Here is a 14874-nt window from a genome sequence, read left to right as displayed (position 1 = left end):
TGAGCTTTTCAACTAGACCTTATTGTTTCACAAAAACTTATGCCCCCATAAGGGACGCAATTTGTATTGCAACAATAAGAGCGAGAAACACAGGCTTTTGAAAATTCCTAACAGGTCTTTTGAGTTTGATAACCAAACACTCAAAAAGTAGAGCTGGGATACAATTTTGACAAAATGTGACAATTTTGTTTGTTTTTTCAATATCCGAATGTGACCATGCATTTTGATTATCAGTTGTTGTTGTTTTTTTGGAATCTGAAAGAATGTGACTTTGACATAATGCTTTGAATATTCACCTGTTGAAGAGAATGTTCTCTGAATGAATGAATGAATGGGTGAGTGAAGCTTGTACAAAACGTACTGTATGTCACTGTGAGTCAGATGTCAGCTACTGTCAGATGTTGGCTTGTACATGTCAGGGATAGCTGACTGCTCCGGCATGTAAGAAATAATATACCATAACCTGTGGATCGTTATGTCACATACTGCCAAATATTGATTGCTACCGAACATCATCGTCTGTCAAATGCTGATGCAAAGTATTCATTCAGAGACTAACCCAGAGGGTATTCACTATGAAAAATTGCAGAGAAAATTCACTTCAGGTCTACCAAAAAGTAGATACAGAATGGTGGGCAAGTTATTTAAGGAAGCCACAGAAACCTGTATTAGACTTCTGCATCCCCCATCACCAAATCATATTCCTCTGTTTAATCAGCTGTTCCATATGAATACAACCATAATTCTGAATGACACTGAATGACACTAATTCTGAATGAATCTGAATAATTCTAGAGAAACTGCTCCCTTATTCTCAACTGGTCTTAACAGGAAGTAGCCTGTTTTTTGTTGGTTTGTTGGTTTATTTTGTTTTGTTTCAGGCATAATTCTTACGATTCTGATGGTCTGGGAATTTGGGAATTCCATGTGTTCTGCCACATTACACAGAGAATTGCCTTATCCTGAATCAAACCATTGGTCCATCTAGCCCAGTATTGCCAGCAATCATTCCTGCGTTGCATTGCAGGGTGTTGGACTGTGAGATTTTGACCAGCTTTGGCCCATCTGAAGCTGATACAGGCTCGTCATATCTTGAGCCCAAGCAGAGCATCGTCACACAGCAGAAGGATAAGCAGTATGTTCCACATTCTCAACTTTATTTACACTTCTATGCTGAGAGAATACAAACGTGCATCTTGCCTCTGTGAGAGCAGAGAAGCAACTCCTCTCGGAAACAAAGAACACCGAGAGATCAGTGAAAAACAGGAAACCAGTGAACGTCACATCCAGTCTCCCATTCCCGTGGGAACCCAACAGTAACTCTGACTGTGGAATGCAAAACAATGCCTTGTGACTGCAGTTGCTGCTCAGCGAGGGAAATAGAAACCAACATGGACTAGATGGCACCGAGGTCCTTTCCAACTCTACAGTTCTGTGATTCCATGACAGGCAATGATTCTCCAGGGTTTCAGTCAAGGAGCATTTCCAGTCATACCTGGAGAGGCCAGGGATGCCAAGGAACCTGGGACCTTTTGCATGCTCTACCACCTTGCTATGGTCCTTACTCATCTTGCCAGGTAGTGGGCAGCATTTGTTGCAAATGAAAAAGAGCCACACATTCCGTCTATACATTCAAAACTACATTTGCTAGAAGGCTATGAGAATGGCTTATTTAGAGATGCAAGAGATTCACCAGACAGCACATCACTCACAGCTGTGGCAATTGGCGGAGACGTGAAAGATACTCTCTGTACAAAGGTAGTGGCAGCTGACAGCAGTTACAGTAGGAGGTAGACAGACAGAATGAGCATGGGAGACGACAGCATAAAGGAAACGAAGTCTAGAATCCTGGGAGATAAAATAAATCATAACAATTGGGGTAAATCAATAGAGTACAAGAATAAGTACTCGCTTGACTTGGATATGAATGCATAGGGATATGGCTTCTCTAATAGAGCTGTCATGCAGCATCAATTACGCTATGCCTGTGTGTGCCTGTCAAAATTTGGGAAGGCTTCCTGGCAGTTGTACATTTCACAGAGATGCATCATGCCACATGGTTTCATCTGGGGAAATGTGCAGGTGTTGCTTCTACCCAGACATTTGATCCATTGGGAAATTGAACCGTTAGCAAATGCTCAGCCTACATCATTGGTTACAATCTGGTGTCCTCCAGATAATGGGTTGCAACACATGCGGACAAATCCTATGCATGAGTACTCGGGGAGTATGTCCCACTTAATCTAATAGGACCTAGACCCAGACTAGAGCATGTATTTTTGCCACATGACAGTCTCTCCCAGGCTTGTTCTTTTTATTTTTAGGAATATAAACCACGAGTGGCAGGAGTTGTAATGGATTGGCACATCATGGCACATAGGGAAAGGAGTTGACTTTTCCGGTCTGCACTGTTTTCCCAGTTAAAACTGCACACAGAGACAGGTATGTTCACTAGGCATCATTAAGTACTAGAGAATATTTAGCAGGAAAACAGTATGGATGAAAAGTTCAGCCCCTCTCCACACTCCAGGTTCTCAGTTGTTGTTGTTATTATTGTTGTTGTTGTTGTTAATTGGAGAATCATTTATATGGTAACTATAATCTATTCTCATGTGACGTGGGTAGCGCTGTGGGTTAAACCACAGAGCCTAGGACTTGCCAATCAGAAGGTTGGCGGTTCGAATCCCCACGACGGAGTGAGTTCCCATTGTTCGGTCCCTGCTCCTGTCAACCTTAGCAGTTCGAAAGCATGTCAAAGTGCAAGTAGATAAATAGGTACTGCTCCGGTGGGAAGGTAAACGGCATTTCTGTGCACTGCTCTGGTTCGCCAGAAGCGACTTAGTCATGCTGGCCACATGACCCAGAAGCTGTACGCCAGCTCCCTCGGCCAGTAGAGCAAGATGAGTGCTGCAACCCCAGAGTTGGCCACGACTAGACCTAATGGTCAGGGGTCCCTTTACCCTTTACCTATAATCTATTCTAAATCCCACTCTCAGCTGCAAAGGAGTGAGGAGACCCTTGTGAGCTAATTTGCTAGATCAATTTATTTACAAAAAATTTTACGGAACAAGTTTCTCCCAGTTAAATCAAGCACCGCAACACACCCACACCACAAAAAGCACAAGGAGCAGGTGCCATCTAAAAAAGAGCTATCCCCATGGCTTTTTTTCCTAATGGGAATGTACCAGAACTCAGTTCCGGCACCTCTTTGGTGGGCGCCATTGCCATTATAAGAGAACAAGGGAGGTGTTCATGGTGAGTTTTTCACAGAATGAGCATTTATTTAAAAATCACATTTGACTTCTGTGTGGGTCCAAATGTGAATAAATAAATAAAGTATGCAACTAATTTTAGGGTCTGTTTCCATCAGGTATGCTTAGCACCAGTAGCAGTACTGATTAATTTCAAAGCAGCTTATTCCCCAATTCTAAAATCAAAATGCAAAACAAAACAAAATTCAGGCACACCTTTGTGCTTAACATGCTTTTCAAAAAGCAGAAAATGCAAGGAATCAGCAGTTTTGTTTATGCAGAATCCACCTGGAATGGCAAAATACTCATTAGGTTTACGTCAATAGTGCTCAGCATTTTGATCAATATTTCAAACACTTGTGCAGCTGTAATGGCACCAATTGCTGTATCTGTTAGTCTTTGTGGAAGATTCATTCACTTGGGTGCTCCTAACTCACTCATGTGAATTGTTCAAGAAAGTTATTAACAGGGTTTTTGGACTTTCTGTAATTGTGTCAGTGGTGTTTCCTCATAATTTAGGTCACTTGCTAGTCCTTTCTGCCATTTATAAACATGCTTCTCCATTTTCTTACCAGTCAAGTCTAATTATGTGTCCTAAATTTTATACTGTGGGGGAAGAGAATAGGATGAGAAAAAGAGAGACTGGGGCTATGTGCCAAATTACACTGCTGTGCCTTTTGCTGTTTGGGGGCAGTGATGAGCAGAAATGTTGCGATCCATTCCAGAAAGGTTGTTGCAGCGAGGAATGAATGAATGAATCCATTCTGCACCACACAAATGTCAGCTTGCAAAATACGGTCTTGAATGTGAAATCTGTACCTGCTCTATAGCCTCTTGCACAGGAAGGAGTTCAGATATCTTTTTTTTGTTACACACACACACACACACACACACACACACACACACACCAGTAACTAGTAAAGAAGGTAGGAAGAAAACAGAACACATAAAACACAATATAATACATCAAGTAAACTATATAATATAAAATATAAAATGAGAAATATAAAATAATGACATTAAAGTGGTAAAAACAATAACATTTTATAATTTCAGAATTAAGACAGGATCCTGTGCTGACAAGCTATTGCTAGCTACCTTGGCAGTACAGTGGTACCTCGGATTAAGAACTTAATTCGTTCTGGAGGTCCATTCTTAACCTGAAACTGTTCTTAACCTGAGGTACCACTTTAGCTAATGGGGCCTCCCACTGCTGCTGTGCCGCTGCCGTGCAATTTCTGTTCTCATCCTGAAGCAAAGTTATTAACCCGATGTACTATTTCTGGGTCTGTAACCTGAAGCGTCTGTAACCTGAAGCATCTGTAACCCAAGGTACCACTGTCATCTCAAGAAACTGGTCAGCCAAGAGACAGTCAATATAAAACACAAGGCTCTGGAGACTCTTGCACAGGAAAGAGTTCAGACATCATTCTCTCCTTGCTTTTGAGACTGGTGGATATGTGAGTTGGGGACTTAGGGTGGCACACGTTTACACCAGGCCAGGGATTGTGGCATGGCACAAAATGAACCCACATTTGAAAGTTAAAAGAAAAGACAGGACCACATCGTGTTGTGGGCATGGCAAAAGGCATCTACATCAGCCCCTGCTATACACTCACTCACTCACTCACTCACTCAAAGAAGCTCTTTGAACCTTTCCTCTGTTCAGAAGGGGTGGAAGGGTAGGTATCCAATCCCGGCATATAATGAAATATCATAAGGTGGGGAGGTCATGGTCAATGTAGGGGAGGCCAAGACAGGGCAAGACGGAACTGAGCAGGAGGAGTTAACCCTCAACACACCAGAGACCTTGGAGCATACCCACAAGTAGGGATGGACATATCAGTCTTATTCCCAGTCTGTGTCTACAGTGCAAAAGTGCAGACCCTCCAAGCGTCCCTATTTTCCAGCAACAGTCTGAGATTTACAGAAGCTGTCTTGGTTTCTGATTTGATGTCCGGCTTTTCCTTAGGATGTCCCTATTTTCATCAGAAAAATGTTGGAGGATATGAAAAGTGTCCTTTCCCATATCAACAGTAACCTTCAAATTATTATTATTATGTTTTAAAAAATCCTGCACAGAATTTATATTTAAATACACCGCCTTCTTTTAAAGTTTACATTTCTAAAAATGCTTGGATCCTAAAATATATCTTTTAAATATGCATTTTGATTAAACCAAGAATGGCACCCTGAAGAAGTGAGAAATCTTATGGATAACTGAGGGGGGATGCTTCTCTCCCAGAGAATATTCTTAGCTTGCAGGCCACGAAACCCTACCTCCCCAAACAGTGGTCTATTCTGCCTGTTATATTGGACCCAACTTGTGGTGATGGCTCTGAATGGTACATGAAAATGCCATGTGTTTGCACTGACCTAAAGTCTCCTCTAGGTGCAAAGTGCACTTCATGCTTCCTTTAAATGATATTTTAAATATTTTAACAGCGTCTGAACATGACAGTGCCCGGTCCCTTTGAAAGTGCCTTTGACAGACAAATCAGCTAAGTAACAAGCCTTGTCAGCAGCTGGGATTGTCTTCCGCTCTTTTGTAAGCAGCTGCTTCACTTTAGGACATTGAGGGCATTTTTGACGTTATTGGATCGCAGGAGGTCACTGATACTATTCTCAAAGGCTGATTGATCCCATCATAACAGATGAAAGAGAATGACCTGACATAACAAAGAGGGATTTGCTGTTGCTCACCATCTTGAACATTCCTCATAGGGAAATCCCTTGAAGGAGAGCTGGGCCAAACTCTTTGGCTCAGCTTCCTTCAGCTTTGGCAGGGTAGACGGGCAAAAGTTAAAGGTCTTCCTCCACACACCACAATAGATAAAGTTTTCATTTCTTTCAAGAGAAGAAACCCAGAAATCTGAGATAGTCTCAGCTGCGGATATGCAAATTGATCAGTTTCAACTTCCCATTTTTCCAGACCCTCCAACCTTTCTCCGACACCCTATTCAACAACAATAACCCATCTGACTGGGTTGCCCCAGCCACTCTGGCAGGCTTCCAACACATATCAAAACATTAAACTTTTTTTAAAAAAATAATCATCTTTCATCTGTCTTCAGATGTCTTCCACAGGTTGTATAGTTACTTATCTCCTTGGCTTTGGAGTCACATAACTCCATACCCTCAAACATTTCTCCAATGAAAATAGGGACATACTAAGGAAAAGCTGAACATTCGAGGTTCAGATTAGAAACCAGGAAGGCTTCTGTAAATCTGAGACTGTCCCTGGAAATTAGGGACACAGAGGGCCTGTTTTTCCTATCTTAAGTTCAATTCTCCATATTTTTACATCAGTATGCTTGGGTTGTGTTATTTTTAAAGTCCTCATGAAAATTCAGCATTTTATTGCATTTCTTTTTTCTAATTTACACATTTTTGCAAGACAATTTCCCTCAACACATTGCAATTCCATATGTTACGTATGCATTTATATGCACTCTTTACCCTAGTGTACTCATTTTTGTACACATTCCTCAGCTGGAGAACTGCACTGCCAGAATTCAGAGAAATGCAAGTTTCAAAGGATAGCCGTACTTTTGGTTCACATATTCTTTCAGAAAGTAGGAATTAGGGAGGATCCCCTTTAAATGTGAACTGACTCAAATCCCCTCTCCAAATCTCAGTGCTTTCTAATCATTCTGTTTTCTTCACAACCCACTCGCTGCCTAGTATCATCCTATAGTAGCAAATTTCAGTTGTCAAGCAATGACAAACCTAGACAGCATCCTAAAAAGCAGAGACATCACCTTGCCAACAAAGGTCCGTATAGCTAAAGCCATGGTTTTCCCAGTAGTGATGTATGGAAGTGAGAACTGGACCATAAAGAAGGCTGATTGCCAAAGAATTGATGCTTTTGAATTATGGTGCTGGAGGAGACTCTTGAGAGTCCCATGGACTGCAAGAAGATCCAACCTATCCATTCTTAAGGAAATCAGCCCTGAGTGCTCACTGGAAGGACAGATCCTGAAGCTGAGGCTCCAATACTTTGGCCACCTCATGAGAAGAGAAGACTCCCTGGAAAAGACCCTGATGCTGGGAAAGATTGAGGGCACAAGGAGAAGGGGACGACAGGACGAGATGGTTGGACAGTGTTCTTGAAGCTACCAGCATGAGTTTGACCAAACTGCGGGAGGCAGTGGAAGACAGGAGTGCCTGGCGAGCTCTGGTCCATGGGGTCATGAAGAGTTGGACATGACTAAACGACTAAACAACAAACAAGAAAAGCAAATTTCAAACAGAGACTGGGAACAAACACACAGAGAGAGATCCCACAGAGAGCGAAAATCCCCAATGAAGGCAGCTGTACTGAAGAGCCACCACCTCAATTAATTGGAGTTCTCTTCTCCTTCCATAGCCTGCAACCTTAAGGTAGAAAGACCATTGTGCTTCCTGTTGAGATGTAATGAGATCTTGAGTTCAAAGTGCATATTTAAATTAGTCACCATAGGAGATTAATCAAATGACATTTGGAGGCCCATGTTCCAGCCAATTATCCACAGAGTTTATTGGTTATATCTCTTTCCAATTCATTTTAAAAATGTGTAGATATGTTCTATTATCTTCTCTCCGTCCCCTCTAAAAACAAAACAAAAATATTGTTAGAGAATGTGAGGATCATTGGATGTGTTTTTTTGTATTTTTTTGTTTTTGCTATATCTGCATATTTTGCATCCGTGTTTTGAGGAATAAGCATTTTGCATTTTCACTGACTTGCTGGTGACAGTGATAGCCATTGTCCATATGTGCATATATTGAAAAAGCAATAAAACCTTCCTCCTTTTTAAGAATGGAAATGCATTTTTGGCCACATTTACTCCTTCTGTAATCACACTGATGTGAATAGAATTGTAACTGGTATAAGCTTGGCCCTGCAGAATTTTAGACACATGCATATACTTTCAGTTTTTTATTTTATTTTGCATAAAGCTCAGGACTGAAATATGCTTTTGTATCCAGTGAACATCCTACAAGTACCAATTGCATCTTCTCCTAAGCCTGCATACCATGACTGTAGAAGCTTTGCATGAGTTCCAGTTAATTAAAATGATATTCTACTGGGTATTATTTATCAGTGACTGAAAGCTTTTGAACAGCAGATATAATGCCCTTCAAGCTTCTGATCACATTCCAATCAAATATAGATGCATACGTCTTTCCTGACTGTGATACTATTTCATAACTTCAATAATCCAAACTGTCTCTACAATGAGCTTCTCCCTAGGCTGTTTTATTCTAATTATGTTATAAGTGAGTTTCCTTCTTCCTTTAACTTGTGCTCTTGTCTGGAGTGCTAAGTGTATTTATTCCTTTTTGCCACCTGTGATTTCGAAAATTTATTCCACTATTACTTTACAAGTGGTATGCAAACTTGGCTTTGAAGGTAAAGTCAAGAACGCAAAGTGAGTTATTAGAAACTAGCAAAATCCCTGTCGTTTTTGATGGGGTGTGTGTGTAAGCGTGTGTGGAAGGAGAAATTGAATTTGTAAGGTTTCCACTGGGTTATATTATGCTGAGCTCATCACTTGGTGAGGACCAGGTCACTCAGAGACAAAGCTGGATGGTAAGGATGGATGAATTAATTCAGTTTGGTCGACATTTTAATGTGAACCTACCTAAACTACACTTCCTGATACAATAGAAGAATTGAAACACAGCTATCCTCATAAATTTGCCACTTCCCAGAATGGTGTGGTGCATGTTTCCACCTACAGTATATTAAAAAAAATGTGTATATTGAGAGAGTGTTTATAAAGTAGTGCGCCTTAGTGAAAATACACAAATATTCACTGTATTCGGCACATATGAAGTTGATAGAAATTAAAAATTGAGAACTGATGTGGTGGACTAAACTTAAGCTTGAGAGCCAGTGTGGTGCAGTGGTTAAGAGTGGTAGTCTTGCAATCTGGGGAACCGGGTTCACATCTCCGCTCCTCCACATGCAGCTGCTGGGTGACCTTGGGCCAGTCACACTTCTATGAAGTCTCTCAGCCCCACTCACCTCACAGAGTGTTTGTTGTGGGGGAGGAAGGGAAAGGAGAATGTTAGCCACTTTTGAGACTCCTTAGGGTAGTGATAAAGCTGGATATCAAATCCAAACTCTTCTTCTTCTTCTTCTTGGAATAACGAGAATAAACTGAGACTGACCAATTTGTTAGTTTGCACTGGACAGCAGCATTTGTCCTCACTGTAACCCTATCAGAATTATGCATCACACTTAAAGCTTCGGTGTGACCTGGTTCTGCAGATATCCATGTATTAATTGTTTTTTTCCTAGAGAAATTATTCGTTCACCCATAATAGAAGAGCTTCCTTTTTCTTTGTTCCTTCACACACCAAAGTGTCCAAAGGATGTTTCCGAGCCTGCTTCAGCCAAGGGTGATTGATGACACAGTTAATACTACCAGACAAGTGCTCAATAGGCCCTTGAAGGAAAAGACTTTAGATGGCTGCTTCTTCCCAACCTCCTCAGCACAGTACAGCAAAGTTTGGAACTTCAGTGCAATGCTGGGCAAGGAGGACTCATGAGACAATGGACTTACAGTCAGTGCTGGATTTACGTATAAGCTAAACAAGCTATAGCTTAGGGCCCCACTCTCTTGCCCCCCCCCAAAAAAAAATAAAGGGGAAAAAACTGGATGTACATTTGCAAAATATAAGATAAAAAACAAATAAAACCTAGATGCAGCAACAGTGTTTTGTGTTGTGTAGGCTCCTATGATGTAAGTAATGAGCCCCGCTTGCTAGCCTGCTCCCTAAAATATCACTGGTTTGCTCATTTCTATATACAGTGGTGCCTTCTTATTGTATTTCAATTCAACAATAAAATACATATTTTGTTATGTGCAAATGGCTTTAGATAACTAGTATGTCCACAAATTACCATATAATGTAGCATATATTCAACACAAAAAACAGCGACAATTTGTCGTTGATAAAGGACAGCTAGACATATAAAGGGCCCCATGACCTTCAGTAGCTTAAGGCCTCATCAGACCTAAATCCAGCCCTGCTTACAGTAGCATCACTTTGTGTTCAGTCTAGGGAATTGCTGCTGAAAACTATAATTACATACCATGAAATAGCATTGGAATATTTCAGATACTAATATTGCACAGTCTGAAGTGACTGGATGCATGAAAACAGTTCCTTTCCGAATGAAGCATTGTCCAGACCCATTACTTATTTTTCAAATTTTTACTTGCAGAATTTTCTTCAAAATGAAGCAGAAACACCCAATGATACATCCAAAAAGACCTATACAATATCTTGAGGTGTCCAGCACAGGCTCAGCGTCATAGAAAATATGAAATAATCCAAACAGATCTAAAAGCAGAGTTTTGTCTCTCTGCACAGCTTGCATTTTGCCTTAGGCTGTTTACCTGGAAAGCTTTATTTACCTCCTCCTTCCATGGAGTTTGGGAGAGAACAAAAAACCAAAGGCAACTCCCTTCAAAATGGCGATTAGAAACCAAATAGCATTTTCCTCTGATCTAATGTTATTCACTCACATGTTGGCTCCTAGAGAACAATCAGTTCTTTATCAACTAGCTAAAGCTCAGGGAGAGCTCTTCTTGCTGTTATTTAGCTTCAGTGGAATTTCCCCATGTTAAATCTCTTCACCAATACACAGGCATTCCCATTTCTATGTGAATTAAACCAATTATACTTTACAGTACTTGGAATATGTGCTATATTTCCATGTCATTGAAATACACTGGACTAAATGTAAATTTGTGCTAAATGAACTGATCCGTTTGTGAAGCTAGATCATTGGTGAAAGTTGGGCAGATACATTTCATTTAATGCGAAGCAATGAAAAATGAGGTTAACTGGAGCCATATGTCGGGTGTGATGAAGGGCAAAGCAATTCCAATGCACTATGCATAAAAAATAGCCAGTGTGCAAAAGTGTCAGGGACTGGGCAGAGGAGGGATGGTGGAGACCAGCTTCCCAGCCTGACCCTTCCAGAGAAGAAGACAGTTCAGAATTACAACAGGGGTTTGAGGGAGGTTACAGCTCAGAGGCAGATGAGTGGGAAATAATGGGAGAGGAGGAAGAAGCATGGGGGGAACAGCTGATGGATGGACACAGTGTCTTTAGAAAGCATTCCAGACCCCCCTTCCCAGAACCCAGCGAGCATTGAAAGTAGGAGAGCAGAGAGCTCAAAGGCAGAGGGCACTTTGCAGCACCTTCATGACACATGAAGAGAGGGAGGGCGGGGGTGGAGACCCACTTGGGGCAACGCCATTATTCTGAGCAGCTGCTTTCCCAAGCCTCTCTCTGTGAATATTGAATAAAAATCAGTTGGTAAGAACTTTTCATAGTCTTATCCATTCCTGGCAACCTGTCATGGGGGTTGGTTCCTCTGCTACCTGACAAAAAGATTCCCTTACCAACAGTAGTATAAGGAGAAGTGAATTTCAGGATGGTCAGGGGGCAGTGGAGGGGCACAGTGCCCAATCAAAGCTGTCAACTTTTCCCTTTTCTTGCGGGGAATCCTATTCAGAATAAGGGAATTTCTCTTTAAAAAGGGGGGAAGTTGACAGCTATGTGCCCAATACATCTTGAACTCTGCCAATTCGAACCAGCCATAGCAGAAGGTAGAATCCTGTCTATTATGTGCTCCATCCTTATGTTTTGCTGCACCAGTTCTGGGCTAGCACAGCAGATGGACTCAAGGACTGGGCCGCTTTGGCAAATATGTCATGCTTCAAAGCCAATGGCAACTTATCCCAGATCATCCTGCTTCATGGCTTTCTGTAGCTTATCCAAGAATGGAGATCCACTGGCAGAATCCCCTGTGATTCTGATGCTGATATACCCCATGCTGCTATTAAGACAGCATGGGATAATTTTCATCAGAATTGTGGATGAGAAATAGAATGGTGAAAGGCTGCAGGGAGGAAAAAATGATTTTTTTTTAAATCCAGGCTCCCACTCATAGTCTCTATAGAATGTACAAAAGTCAGTTGATATGTTCACATTCCCAAAGCCAGTTGGAGATTATCCATAAAGGCTGAAGAATGTGCAAAAATCGGTCAATATATGCACACTTCCTAAGACCTTTTGAAGTCGATTTATATTAACTAGATTTCCTCTTCATGGGTAGAATATACACATTTTCCATGAGGCCTGGTGAATGTGCACAACTGCAGGCTGCTATACAGATTAACCACTCACCTAAGGTTTGAAATCTGTCAAGCCAATGACTGCTTTATTGGGCTTCCAGCCAGGTTGCTTGTGAATCAAACAATAGTCAATATGTGCTTTTTAAGTGTTTGTTCCTTTCCCCCACTTTGACTCTTTCAAAGTGCTTTTAGGACAAAAACATTTTTTTACATTGCTCACATTTGACATTCAAGCTCCTTTCCTACAACCTCCTTTTCAGGGCAGATTTGGCATACAGGGGTTTTCAATTTGCAAGCTGAGCACAGTTTTAAAGTAAAAAGTTCTGGTGTGCGCCCCCACTTTTTTCTTAAAATGCCATATGCACAGTGCACTTAGCCACACTATCAGCCTTAGGGGAAAAGAGAGAAAGCAAAAGCTAGGGGACATTTATCATATTCGTACATAGTCATGGATCCTTGGCCAGTATAAGTGGGTGAGTGATGGCCTCAGACAAATATTCCATTTTCTTTATATCTAAACCATTTTTCCCTCTACAAGGCAACCAAATTTTGGGTCCTTGCTTTGGATTTGGGCCAAAAGAGTATGCTATATATCTTTCCTGTGCTCTCTTACTCAGATTTATCTGTTGAATTGGGATTGTTATTTTCTCTCTTCTCTCTCTTCCTTCCAGACTGTGTTACCGGATTTTGGCATTTCGAATTAATGGTGCCATCTTCCTATGTGGCTGAAGACTAAAGGAGAATTGAATATCTATGGACGGATCAGCCTCGATCAAAAAGTGGCAAATTAAATATCATCCCACTATACGGCTCTGTGCACGATAAAATGCACACATAGAACTGTTGTGCACAGGAGCTACTGTATTCAGTGACTGGAATGAGCAAGTTTCCACATGCAAGTGAATGAATGGACCAGTGTCTTCCCTCTCTTGAAAGAAAGGAGAATTTTACATATTGATAGGCACTTATTCATACCCCCCTCCCCACTGCTCTCACACAATTCCCTTAGCCATGTGGCTAGTCAGCTTTGATCTTTTTTTAATGAGGTGACCAGAATTCTTGTGCTCCCGTGGTCCAGTCTGTACTGGTTAGGAGTAGTATTCCTAGTCCAACGTCCTGCATCCAGAAGTTCAGTTCTCACATGCAATGCTGCCTTGGTAAATCACTCATCACCATTGGCCATACTGACTGGGTGTCCAGCTGATGATTACGCTATGCAGGAAAGGGACTCTTGCAGATACCATTTCATAACGTGGTGCATTTCATGGGGTATTGGCACCAGGCCTTCCTTGTGGTGGCACCAGTCAGGGCTGGTACACAATCCAGTCACACCCTGTCTCCATGCCTGAAAACAGCACACCAGAGCCTGGGGCTCAGAAAACGTGTCCAGTTACTTAGCTCAGAAAATGTGTTCAGTTACAGAGGTGAAAACACCAATAGACTGTACAGAAGAAAGAGAAAAGATAGAAGGAATACAGAAATCCTCAGCAGGAGGATATTTATCTCCCACTGAGAGCATTTTGACCTTGAGTCTCATATGACTCTCCTAAGCACACCCAAGTTGCAGAGAAGCTTTGAGAAAGTTCAGGAACATTCTGTACCCATAAAATGCCATTATCCCTGATATTGAACCTTTGGAATTCCATTACATCTTAGACAGGTACTAGCATCAGGTAATAATAATAATAATAATAATAATAATAATAATAATAACAATAATAATTTTTTATTTATACCCCGCCCTCCCCAGCCAAGGCCGGGCTCAGAGTGGCTTACAAGCAATAATAAAAACAAGATGAAGATTACAACTTGAAAACAAAAATAAAATACAACATTAAAATAATGGAACATTAAAATATTAAAATGTAGCCTCATCGCAGGAGGAGAAGGAAAAGAAGAGAGAGAGAGGGAGGTAATCAAATTGGCTCCAAGCCAAAGGCCAGGAGGAACAACTTTGTCTTACAGGCCCTGCGGAAAGAAATCAGATCCTGCAGGGCCCTGGTCTCATGAGGCAGAGCGTTCCACCAGGCCGGAGCCAGAGTTGAAAAGACCCTGGCTCTGGTTGAAGCCAATCTAACTTCCTTAGGGCCCGGGACCACTAGGGTGTTGTTATTTATGGACCTTGAGGCTCTCCGTGGGGCATACCAGGAGAGGCGGTCCCGTAGATACGAGGGTCCTAGGCCGTGAAGGGCTTTAAAGGTCAAAAGCAGCACCTTAAATCTGACCCTGTACTCCACCGGGAGCCAGTGCAGCTTGAAAAGCACTGGGTGAATATGCTCCCATGGCAGAGACCCCGTGAGGAGCCTCGCTGCAGCATTCTGTACCCGCTGGAGTTGTGTTGGTCTGGCACAGTCGAAATAAATTAAAAAATTGTCCAGTAGCACCTTAGAGACCAACTATGTTTGTTCTGGGTATCTGAAGAAGAGTGCATGCACAGGAAAGCTTATACAGTGGTGCCTCGCAAGACGAAATTAATTCGT

At 41.7% G+C, this 14874-nt stretch overlaps 1 long non-coding RNA gene across 1 annotated transcript in view; it reads right to left on the bottom strand.

Annotated features, from left to right (window-relative positions):
- LOC309332621 overlaps positions 1-7426 on the bottom strand; it is an 894019-nt gene extending 886593 nt beyond the window's left edge. The window contains exon 1 of the long non-coding RNA XR_014152253.1: positions 7260-7426. This is a non-coding gene — a long non-coding RNA (uncharacterized lncRNA). The remainder of the gene's footprint in view (positions 1-7259) is intronic.
- Between the last annotated feature and the right edge of the window lie 7448 nt (positions 7427-14874).

The sequence above is a fragment of the Podarcis erhardii genome (assembly GCF_964252035.2).
Source record: "Podarcis erhardii genome assembly, chromosome: 17".
NCBI classification, from domain to species: domain Eukaryota; kingdom Metazoa; phylum Chordata; class Lepidosauria; order Squamata; family Lacertidae; genus Podarcis; species Podarcis erhardii.
Note: the sequence above shows the minus strand (reverse complement) of the source record. Positions and strands in the feature narration are given on the sequence as shown.